The 12,293-nt window shown below is 40.8% G+C and overlaps 1 protein-coding gene across 1 annotated transcript in view; it reads left to right on the plus strand.

Moving 5' to 3' along the window:
- The window catches only part of MALRD1 (MAM and LDL receptor class A domain containing 1), a 687,535-nt gene that overhangs the window by 653,411 nt on the left and 21,831 nt on the right, over positions 1–12,293 (plus strand). The window lies entirely within an intron of this gene.

Raw genomic sequence — 12,293 nt, forward strand, 5'->3', positions numbered from 1 at the left:
CTGGCTAGGGCAATCAGGCAAGAGAAAGAAATCAAGGGTATTCAGTTAGGAAAAGAAGAAGTCAAATTGTCCCTGTTTGCAGATGACATGATTGTGTATTTAGAAAACCCCATTGTCTCAGCCCAAAATCTCCTTAAGTTGATAAGCAACTTCAGCAAAGTCTCAGGATACAAAATCAATGTGCAAAAATCACAAGCATTCTTATACACCCAGTAACAGACAAACAGAGAGCCAAATAATGAATGAACTTCCATTCACAATAGCTTCAAAGAGAATAAAATACCTACAAATCCAACTTACAAGGGATGTAAAAGACTTCTTCAAGGAGAACTAGAAACCACTGCTCAGTGAAATAAAAGAGGACATAAACAAATGGAAGAACATACCATGCTCATGGATAGGAAGAATCAATATTGTGAAAATGGCCATACTGCCCAAGGTAATTTATAGATTCAATGGCATCCCCATTAAGCTACCAATGACTTTCTTCACAGAATTGGAAAAACTGCTTTAAAGTTCATATGGAACCAAAAAAGACCCCACATTGCCAAAACAATCCTAAGCCAAAAGATCAAAGCTGGAGGCATCACGCTACCTGACTTCAAACTATACTACAAGGCTACACTAACCAAAACAGCATGGTACGGGTACCAAAACAGAGATATTGACCAATGGAACAGAACAGAGCCCTCAGAAATAATACCACAATCTCCAGCCATCTGATCTTTGACAAACCTGAGAAAAACAAGAAATGGGGAAAAGATTTCCTATTTAATAAATGGTGCTGGGAAAATTGGCTAGCCATAAGTAGAAAGCTGAAACTGGATCCTTTCCTTACTCCTTATACGAAAATTAATTCAAGATGGATTAGAGACTTAAATGTTAGACCTAAAACCATAAAAACCCTAGAAGAAAACCTAGGGAATACCATTCAGGAAATAGGCATGGGCAAGGACTTCATGTCTAAAACACCAAAAGCAATGGCAACAAAAGCCAAAATTGACAAATGAGATCTAATTAAACTAAAGAGCTTCTGCACAGCAAAAGAAACTACTATCAGAGTGAACAGGCAACCTACAGAATGGGAGAAAAAGTTTGCAATCTACTCATCTGACAAAGGGCTAATATCCAGAACCTATAAAAACTCAATGAAATTTACAAGAAAAAAGCAAACAACCCCATCAAAAAGTGGGCAAAGGATATGAACAGACACTTCTCAAAGGAAGACATTCATACAGCCAACAGTCACGTGAAAAAATACTTATCATCACTTTCCATTAGAGAAATGCAAATCAAAACTGCAATGAGATACCATCTCACAGCAGTTAGAATGGCAATCATTAAAAAAATCAAGAAAAAACAGGTGCTGGAGAGGATGTGGAGAAATAGGAACACTTTGACACTGTTGGTGGGACTGTAAACTAGTTCATCCCTTGTGGAAAACAGTGTGGCGATTCCTCAAGGATCTAGAACTAGAAATACCTTTCGACCCAGCTATCCCATTACTGGGGATATAACCAATGGATTATAAGTCATGCTGCTATAAAGACACATGCACACGTATGTTTATTGTGGCACTATTCACAATAGCAAAGATTTGGAATCAACGCAAATGTTCATCAGCGACAGACTGGATTAAGAAAATGTAGCACATATACACCATGGAATACTATGCAGCCATAAAAAAGGATGAGTTCCTTTTTTATAGGGACATGGATGCAGCTGGAAACCATCATTCTCAGCAAACTGTCACAAGAACAGAAAACCAAATACTGCATGTTCTCACTCATAGGTGGGAATTGAACAATGAGATCACTTGGACACAGGAAGGGGAACATCACACACATTTACACAATGTAAATGACGAGTTAATGGGTACAGCACACCAGCATGGCTCATGTATACATATGTAACAAACCTGCACATTGTGCACATGTACCCTAGAACTTAAAGTATAATAAAAATTAATTAATTAACTCAAAAAAAGAAAAAGAACAGCACCAAATCATGACGGATCTGCTCCCATGACACAAGCATCTCCCACCAGACCCCACCTCCAACACTGGGGGTTACAATTCACCATGAGATTTGGGTGGCAACAAATAACCAAACGATCAATATATCATAGTATATCAAAAGACATCCAATGATAGAAGGGTCCCAAGTGAAATTGATTTAGACACACACACACACACACACACACACACACGAAACCCATACACTGTCACCATGAAGGCCACAACAACAGAAAAGTCAAGCCAAAAAGTCAGAACTACATTAACCCACTGCAATAGAAGACACCTCCCTACTATTGACAAGTAACAAGTTACCAAAGAAGATTCCAGCCTGTTTCCATCTGTTCTCTGTGTCTACACTGTTCAGCCAAGCCTTGACAAAGGAGTGGGGCATGCTTCAGAGCCAAAACATAACCTTCCCAACTTTCCTTGCTCCAGGTGGCAACGTTGTACAAATCTGCCATCTGCCATGAGGAAAGGGTAGGGGGGAAATAGAGGTTGGAATTTGGTTTTATTTGACAACCTTAAAGTGGATTGAACTAAGTTTTAATCTTTAAAAGTGACCATAAATTTATGAAATTTGCCCAAGATAGATGAACTGGACCAGGAAGAAAGGAGGTTGATAAAATATGAAAGAAATGAATAATTGCAAAAAAATAGAAGCACTTTCATGTTTTTAAACTACCTTGTTGTGATACTTGATCTATGAGTGACTCAAGTCTTAGTCTCTACTACCTAATAGAAGCGGGTTAGGTCCAAGATAATATCTATCTCTAACCCTCTGATTACCTTCCTGGAGATCTTCTCTTCTGATGTCCTTCATCTCCAAACAAAAGGCTTTTTTCCCTGTGACTGCCGAAAACAATTATCACCCAAGACTGTAGCCAGTTTTAGTGACCTTTTGAGTCATTTGATCTGCACCTGCTCTTAAGACCAAGATAATGAAGTTCTTACAAGTTGTACTCAAAAGGGAAGGATTCCCTCAGGCCGGGTACAGTGGCTCATACCTGTAATCCCAACACTTTGGGAGGCCAAGGTGAGGGAATCTCTAGCTCAAGACTACCCTGGGCAGCGTAGCAAAACCCCACCTCTACAAACAAATACAAAAATTCGCCAGGTGTGGTGGTGCGTGCCTGTAGTCCCAGCTATTCAGGAGGCAGAGGTGAGAGGATTGCTTGAGCCTGGGAGGTCAAGGCTGCAGTGAGCTGTGATTGTGCCACTGCACTCCAGCCTGGGTGACAAAGCAAGACCCCATCTCTCTAAAAATAAAATTTAAAAAAATTAAAAAGAGAGAAAGAGAGAGAAGGAATCCCTCAAAGGAAGCAGACCAACCTCAGCAGATGGCTAGGCAGACCCAAAGGTTCACTCTACTCAAGGGCTTCAGATCCTCAGATCCTTACTCTCAGGCCTCAGTGATCTCATAAGGGGATGTGGCCCAGATAGTTCTAGGGAATCATTTTGCAGATGCTCAAATGTTATATATTATCTTCTGAAAGGGATCTAATTGAGGAATGTGTACCAGCTTGCTGTGCCTTCTTTGTCATTTCCTCTTTCTCAAATGTCCTTTTCCTTATCTCAAAACTATATTGGGGAGATGGAGGAATATGCCCTGGAAGAAGGGAGCAGAGGGACACTCAGGGGCTGAAGCACCCAAAAAAGAAACTTAAGTAGCAAAAGATGAGATTCAAGACAAGCAATATGGAAAAAGGAGCAGGAGATAAACCTTTGCCAAGTTTCTGTATTTCCCTTCCCTTCCCTCCCTTTCCCCTCCCCTCCCCTCCCCTTCCCTTTCACCTTTCCCTCCCCTCCCTTCCTCTCCCCTCCCCTTCTCTTCTTCTCCCTCCCCCTTTTCCTCCTTCTTTTCTCTTTCTCTTCTGCCTCCCTCACCTTCTCCCTTCTCCTTTCTCCCTATTCCCTTTTCCCTCCTCCCTCCTCCCTCCTCTTCTCTCCTTTCCCTTCTCACCCCTTAGAATTACAAATCACAATCAATAGAGATGATTGTGCTAGTACATATTTTAACATTTCTATTTGAGGTGGACAATAAAGTTAAACTTCTCAAAAGAAAATTCTGATTTCATTGACTGGGCAGACAGCCTGACTGGCTTTGTCCTTTAGATTAAGTGAAAAACAATTTCTCTAGTTTTAAGGAGCTCAATTTACATCTTCAGAATATCGTGCTATTATATTTAAAGCACATCTACAACATAAAATATGTCAGAAATGTAAACATATAATAAAAGTCTTAAATATGAACTTAGATATGCAAAAGGAGATGCATAGCTTTTCAAAATTATTTCATGAAATATTCAAGTGATAATACAGCACGTTTAATTTTTCACTGTTCCCATTCTTCCACTCCCTACTCCTGGGAAAAGTCTCACTATTCCCCAAAAGCATATGACTATTCATGACCTCTGCCTGGCAGAGCTATTCAACCGCATATATATTTGATACCAGGCAAATATTTCCTGCCATCCTGTCGGGGTGAGTCACTCAGAACGCTGTCCTCAGCAACAATGTTATAGCAATGATGACATCATGTTATAACAGCTATTTCCACATTAATCCTTATTTTTATATTTCCAGTATCTGGGATTGTGTGCATAATTTGTATCCAATATATGATTGCCGAAGGTTGTCTAGACTTTATTTAAGATTATCTACTTGAAAGCATCACCAAAAACGTTGCTTATCCAATGATTACATCCACATAATAATATTACAAGTTAAACCTCAAAATCAGTCTTTTTGCATGAAATCGTTTAAGCCCTAAAGTAAGTTAAAATGTTTGGTCAAGGGATGGCTCAGTGAAATAACGTGGCTCACCTTGAAAATAATGCCCAAACCTTGAGATACACAGAACTTCACATAAGCAGGAAACCGTCACCCTCTCAACATTAACCTTAACCTTAAGATTTTTCCGTTAGATTTTGTACAAAGAATCTGTGGCATAAGAGGCCTTCAGTAACTTGAAAGAAAAATTTTTTCATTGCTTTTTAAAAACGGGGAATGGAGCATGGTGTGCTCAGACAAACCTAAGCACAGGAACCAGCCTCTTAAAGTTGTTGTTAGAGATTTGATTTCCTGGATTTTATTATACATTCTGCGACTCTTCTGTTAGCTACTTGCCACCTAATGTGTTTGTGAGGACACTTTGATTACAGGGGGAAAAAAGCAAGTCAAGCTGATTTGCTCAAAATAAAGAATTTAGGGTGAAGACACAGGATGTCTCACAGAGCTCAAGGGTGGGAATGAATGAGTAGAGCCTCAGAAAGGCCTGAGCCAGAGGAATTCTTCATCTGCCTCTCATCTCTTTTTCTTTCTGCTTGTCTACATTGATTCTCTCTCTGCAGGTATATTTCCTCTGCTTCCTGTCCCTGTAACAAACTAGTATTGCCTAGAGGATAACTGTATATGCGGCAAGGGCCACAGCACACCATAGCTTCAGGGAAACATACCAAGGCATTCTTGTGGCCGGGACGGGCCAAAAAAGAGGTGATTGTGAAAGATCTCTGAAAGCCGTCTTCTACATCTATCCTCGTGGTTCAAAATACTCCAGATTTTCATTAGTGACACCTTCAAGGAAGCAGGAAATACAGCAGCCTTCAAGAGTTCATAGTAAAAGAAGAGAGATGTAATCATCAGATCTATATCTGTAAATCACGGTTAAAGGGTACAAATAGGCCTGGTGCAGTGGCTCACACTGGTAATCCCAGCACTTTGAGAGGCCAAGACAGGTGGATCACCTGAGGTCAGGAGTTCAAGACCAGCCTGGCCAACATGGCGAAACCCTATCTCTACTAAAAATACAATAATTAGCCAGGGTCCCTGTAATCCCAGCTACTCAGAAGACTGAGGCAGGAGAACCACTTGAACAGGAAGCAGAGGGTGCAGTAAGCTGAGATTGCGCCACTGCACTCCAGCGTAGGTGACAGAGCAAGACTCTGATTCAAAAATAAATAAATAAATAAATAAATAAATAAATATTAAAAAATAAAGGGTAAAAATAAACAGTAAGCCATTTATTCTTACCTTACCAGCAGCCTGACTATGCCCGTTGCTTTCCTTTTTCAGACTGTATCATCTTTGCCTGGGGAAACATTTGCAATAACTAACTGTTTACTATTTAGCATTGGGGCACATCCTCTTGAAGCACTGTACTAATTTGGTAAATAAACTAACAAAGGTTAAAAATCAGAATTTTTTTAGCTATGCTGAGAAATAACATATATTCATGTGAAAAGTTGTTTGAAAAGTTTAGATCTGGAAATATTCTAAGTAATTTCATAGAATCATAAGTCAGTTTGGGCTATTAAAACAAAATACCATAAACTGGGTGGTATAAACAAGCATTTATTTCTCACAGTTCTGGAGGCTAAAAAGTCCAAGATCCAGGAACTGGCAGATTCAGTTTCTGATGAGGACCCTCTCTCTGTGGCTTGCACACAGCCACTTTCTTACTGTATTATTACATGGCAAAGACAGAAAGATCTGGAGTCTCTTTGCCTTCTTATAAGGGCATGAGGGCTCCACCTTCGTGGCCTCATGTAAGCCAAATTACTTCCAAGGGCCCCACCTCGTAATGCCATCGCTTTAATAGGGCTTCAGTATATAAATTTGGGGGGACACAAACGTTCAGTTCATCACAGTAAGTACGTAACAGTAGAAAGAGTGTTGAGTAGGAAATTATAAGATGTGAATGTGATCTGGAGCAAGTCTCATAATTCCCTTCCACAAACATTTATTAAGACTTCCTTTGCATCAGCAAATAATACCCCCACTTTCTGGTTCGTCTGAGTATGTTCAGTTATAATATATGTTTGACTCTGATGAATGTTATGATAGAAATGTAAACCAAAATACTTTGGGGGTAAAATGGAAGGAAAGAATGATCAAGAGAATGATGCTTGTTTTTATTTCTGATAAGGAAAGAAAGCGGCCAGGAGTGGGGCCCATGCCTGTAATCCCAGCACTTGGGGAGGCTGAGGAGGGCAGATGGCTTGAGCTCAGGAGTTCAAGACTAGCCACGGCAACATGAGAAAACCCTGTCTCTACAAAAAAAGAAAGAAAGAGAGGTGATTAGGATCCCAAATCTTGGAGTAGCTAACCCATGGGAGGTACAGAACATTGTTTGAGATTCTTGAATGGTTGGCCCTGGCCCCAAATGAAATATATATTCCTATATTATTATATTCTCTGTATCAGACCCTTTCTCACTGCAAACATTGTATGATAATGTGAATCCTTGAAGGCAGAAGTTTAGCTGCTATCCAAGCCTGACATCCTAGATAGGCCTAGCCTGCACTCACTGATGAATATTTATCCTTAGCAAAAATCAAAATCTTGCTTACTCTGTGCCTCAAGGCATACAGCTGCTTTTGCAGCTACAGTGTCACAAGCGAGCCTGTCCTGGTCCCAGAAATACTTAGCCTTAGCAAACTGGAATTTCACTAGCACAGTGGCCGAGGTCATCTCATAATGCTTGCAAAACTGTTACTCTCTCCACGTGTCCACATGTGCCTTCGCCTACAAGAAGTAAAGCTGTTCTCACAGTTTGAGATCCACAAACCTCACTCCCAAATCCCAGTCCCTTGTGCATATATTGGCCATGCTCTGACAATCCTGCTAAATGTTAACTTTGAGCCAGAAAAGGGAAATTGAGAACAGGATTTTGAGATCTTACCCTTAAAAACAGGGTTAGGCCACCAATGGGATTCCTCCTCCTCTTCCTCCTCCTCCTCCTCCTCCTCCTTCTCCTTCTCCTCTTCCTATTCCTCCTGCACCACCTATTCCTCCTCCTCCTCCTTCTTTTTTCTTCTTTTCTATTTTAAAAGAGAAGCCTAAACAGCCTGATCTCTAATTTTTTTTCCTTAATCCCTAGACCTAGACCTTGTTCTCATGTCCTGCAATAGTTGGAGGAAAAAAAAGCCCACAAGAGAGGCTTCAAAGGAAAGAAAGCATTTCTTTCAAGCCAGTCATTATTTATTCCACCCATAAAGCATTCTACCCCTTACCCTTTTTTCAGAGATTTCATAAAGTTAGACCTCCTTGTTCAGAGTCAAATTAGAAGTGCACCTTGATATATGACTTGAAGGCAATGGATACTGGAGAGCCAGCAATTTGGATGGATGAATTCACAGGGCTATAAAAGGAGATAGCACTTGGATTGAGATCTGAAGGATGGAGAAATCTGGTAGAGAAGTGGAAAGGGAGTTCAAGAAAACAAAAGAAAATGTAGAAACTTATGGTTTCAAAAACGATGAACACAGCCAGAGAGTATGGGAAGGGAAACAGATTACACTTAGAAAAGTGTGTTGTAGAGATGTGGTTAAGGTATTTGAAAGCTAACAAAAGAGATTTTCATGTATTTCATTTTATGTAGATGGACTTTCGCTCTTTCACCCAGGCTAGAGGCTGGAGTGAAGTGAAGTGGCATGATCTCAGTTCACTGCAACCTCTGCCCCCACACCCCCCCCCCCCCGGACCCAGGTTCAAGCGATTCTCCTGCCTCAGTCTCCCCAGCCTCCCTTGTAGGTGGGATTACAGGTGCCTGCCACCTCGCCTGGCTAACTTTTGTATTTTTAGTAGAGACGGGGTTTTTGTCATGTGGGCCAGGCTAGTCTCGAACTCCTGACCTCAGGTGATTTGCCCACCTCAGCCTCCCAAAGTGCTAGGATTACAGGCATGAGCCACTGCCTGTAATTTATTGTTAAAAAGGAAAAAAAAAAAAAAAAAAAAAAAAAAAAAAAAAAAAAAAGGCCAAGTGTTGTCTCCTGTCTCCCTCTCAGATCCACCCTCCACCCATTGTCCACTGAACAAGACAGAGAAGGATAGCAGTTGGATCTAGGAGCTGGCTTTTACGGATTTCATTAATGGGCCCCTGTCTTCTGAATTTGCCTTATGTTTAACCAAACTGGAGCACCTTGAGACAGGAAAAAGAGGGAGAACTGGATATTCATAACCCTGGATTCCTTCCTGCAACCTAATTCTAGCTGGCTGCTTGGAGCGACAGGTTTGTCAGCATACCCTTACACTGACAACTTCCAATAACCCTTTCTCCTCCTCTTCCTCCTCCTCCCTTCTTCTCCTCCTCCTCCTCCCTTCTTCTCCTCCTCCTCCTCTTTTCTTCTTCTTCCTCCTCCTCTTCCTTTCTTCTTCCTCCTCCTCCTCCTCCTCTTCCTTCTTCTCCTTCTCTTTCTTCTTCCCTCCAGCTTAAGGTGGTAACAGGCCTGATATTATTAGCCCAGCACAATGCACATCACTTATGATTTCTCTTTATTCTGGCCACACCTTCGTAAATTGCCACTTTATAAAAATCTCAAATTTTCCAGTTTAAGTATGTCAGCTGGTTCCTGCTAGGGCCCTAACTGACATGAACAAGGCAAGTGTTCTAAGCAGAAGAAGACAAGAGCATGTCTGTGTTTAAGAGAAGAACACAGAGTGTGAGAATAGATTTTAAAAGATTGAGAAAGAGATTTTCAGTCTAGAGGGCATAAGCCTGTTCAAAAGACTTAGATGAGCGATGATAAGGACTTGAACCTGAGCAGCAGTGACTGACTTAATACAGGAAGTGAGAAAAAAAATGAAAAAGTAAGCATCAAAGATGATCCCGGAGTATCATACTTAGATGACTGCACAGCTGATAATGCTGAGATCTGAAAACTGAAGAGGAAAGCTTATTTGGGCAGTAGGGAAGGAAATTATTTTATGATGTGTATTTTCTTATGCATAGAATGAGGAAGTTGGCATGAATCAGTTTTATCCAAACTTCTATCATTTATAGGCCACCCTCACAATTTAGACCATGACTACATATGATGTTATGATGTGTTTTTTTTTTTTTATTTTACCTTCTTTTTCTTTTCTTTTCTTTTTCTTTCTTTCTTTTTTTTTCGAGACAGGGTTTTGTTCTGCTGCCCATGCTAAAGTGCAAGGGCACAATCATGGCACACCACAGCCTCAACCTCCCAGGCTCGAGCAATCTCCCACCTTAGCCTCCTTCATAGCTGGGACCACAGGCCTGTACCAACACTCCCAGCTATTTTTTTTTTTTTTTTGTACAGACATGGTCTTGCTATATTGTCCCGATTGGTTTCAAACTCCAGGGCTCAAGCAATTCTCCCACCTTAGCCTCCTTCATAGCTGGGACCACAGGCATGTACCAACACTCCCAGCTCTGTGTGTGTGTGTGTGTGTGTGTGTGTGTGTGTGTAGACATGGTCTTGCTATATTGTCCCGATTAGTTTCAAACTCCTGGGCTCGAGTGATTCTCCCGCCGGGGCCTCCCAAAGTACTGGGATCATCACATGCCTGAGCCACCATGCCGGGTCACACTGATTTTTTATTTTTGTTTATTTTGAGACGGAGTCTCGCTCTGTCGCCCAGGCTGGAGTGCAGTGGCGCAATCTCGGCTCACTGCAAGCTCCGCCTCCCAGGTTCATGCCATTCTCCTGCCTCAGCCTCGCGAGTACCTGGGACTTCAGGCTTCCGCCACCATGCCCGGCTAATTTTTGTATTTTTAGTAGAGATGGGGTTTCACCATGTTGGCCAAGATGATCTTGGAACTCCTGACTTCAGGTGATCTGCCCGGCTCAGCCTCCCAAGGTGCTGGGATTATAGGCATGAGCCACCACACTCAGCCAGCCACATTTATTTTTAAATGGAAACATGGATTCACCTTTTTTTTTTTCTCTCATTTTTTAAATTGACTTCTTTGCTCTTTCCTAAGCAAAAATATTCATGAAGTCATGGGTTTGATGTGCCATTTATAAATATTTCCATTATGACTGGGCGCTGTGGCTCATGCCTGTAATCCCTGCACTTTGGGAGGCCAAGGTGGGAAGACCACTTGAGGCCAGGAGTTCAAGACCAACCTGGATAACATGGTGAAACCCCATCTGTACTAAAAAAAATACACAAATGAGCCAGGCATGGTGGCGCGCACCTGTAGTCCCAGCCACTTGAGGGCCTTAGGCAGGAGAATTGCTTGAGCCCAGGAGGTGAAGGTTGTAGTGAGCTAAGATTGGAGATTGGACATTGCACTCTAGCCTGGATGATAGAGCAAGATTCTGTCTAAATATGTATTTTTTTCATTATACTTTCAATATGAAATTTAACTATAAAATTATAATCTTTGTGTTGCCTAAAGTTAATATCTTTTATGAGCCATTCACTCCAACAACATAATGGGAAATAATAAATTATTTTACGGTTCTTTCGCAGCTCTGAAATTCTATGATTTAAATAGAATATTGAGCTTAGTTCTTTTGGGTCCTAAGTATTCACTAGTTGCAGTGTAACTCGGCGTTAAATCTTTCAGCTATAAGGGTGTCTTTAATTTGACTGAGTAGTGCTCTACACTTATCTTTGCATTACAACTCCCTGAAAGAGTTAATGCTCATTTTAAAAATTAAAAAGATGCCTAATTTACAATTCACGATTAGATGAGACACTCGGCAACTTTATCTGTATGCTAGTCTTAACTACACAACAGGCTGATGGTTAAAACAACAAAGTCTGGGGCTCATGTGTTGTAATTCTATTTGCTGAAAAATCTCTGGAAAGTAGGGACACTATTGGCATGTCTTGCATCTTCCCTAACACATTGTGGGAATTTTATAAATGACGTGTTGGGCAGGTGCAAAATCAGAAGCTGAGAGAGAAGATTGCTTGAACCCAGGAGTTGGAGGCTGTAGTGAGCCATGATCACACCACTGAACTCCAGGCTGGGCAACAAAGCAAGCCCCTATCTGAAAAACAAAACAAAACAAAACAAAACAAGCAGAGGGACTGTGCTCAGTCATTCCAATATTGCCCTCACTTGAGACTATTTAATTTGGATGTCTATGTGTGACAGATTCTGCCCCTAAGTTCCTGAAAAGCAGTGCCTGGCAGCTGACAACCTATTTACCAATTTTACTAATAAGGATGTCACTCTTGCATTATTTTTCTTAGAGAAATGAGTGCATAATGAACCCTTTTTTAAAAAGTAATAATTGTATTTACTGATGGAACATGATTTAAAATTTCACATGTATTTTAACTAATATCTCATATTTATTTAACGAATTCCTTCATCATTTAAGATATTATTCGACCATACAAAATCAGTTTACATGCAATGTATCAGGAACACTTTTATTGAATAACGCAAGCTTCATTGGTGTGTATACACGTGTTTGTGTGTTGTTATTGCTGAGTATCCCAGGTTGTTCTTAATCCATTTTCATTGGACACAAACTCCAAACAATCTATAGAACAATACAAACCGTATAAACT

The sequence above is a fragment of the Chlorocebus sabaeus genome, chromosome 9 (genome assembly GCF_047675955.1).
Source record: "Chlorocebus sabaeus isolate Y175 chromosome 9, mChlSab1.0.hap1, whole genome shotgun sequence".
NCBI lineage: Eukaryota > Metazoa > Chordata > Mammalia > Primates > Cercopithecidae > Chlorocebus > Chlorocebus sabaeus.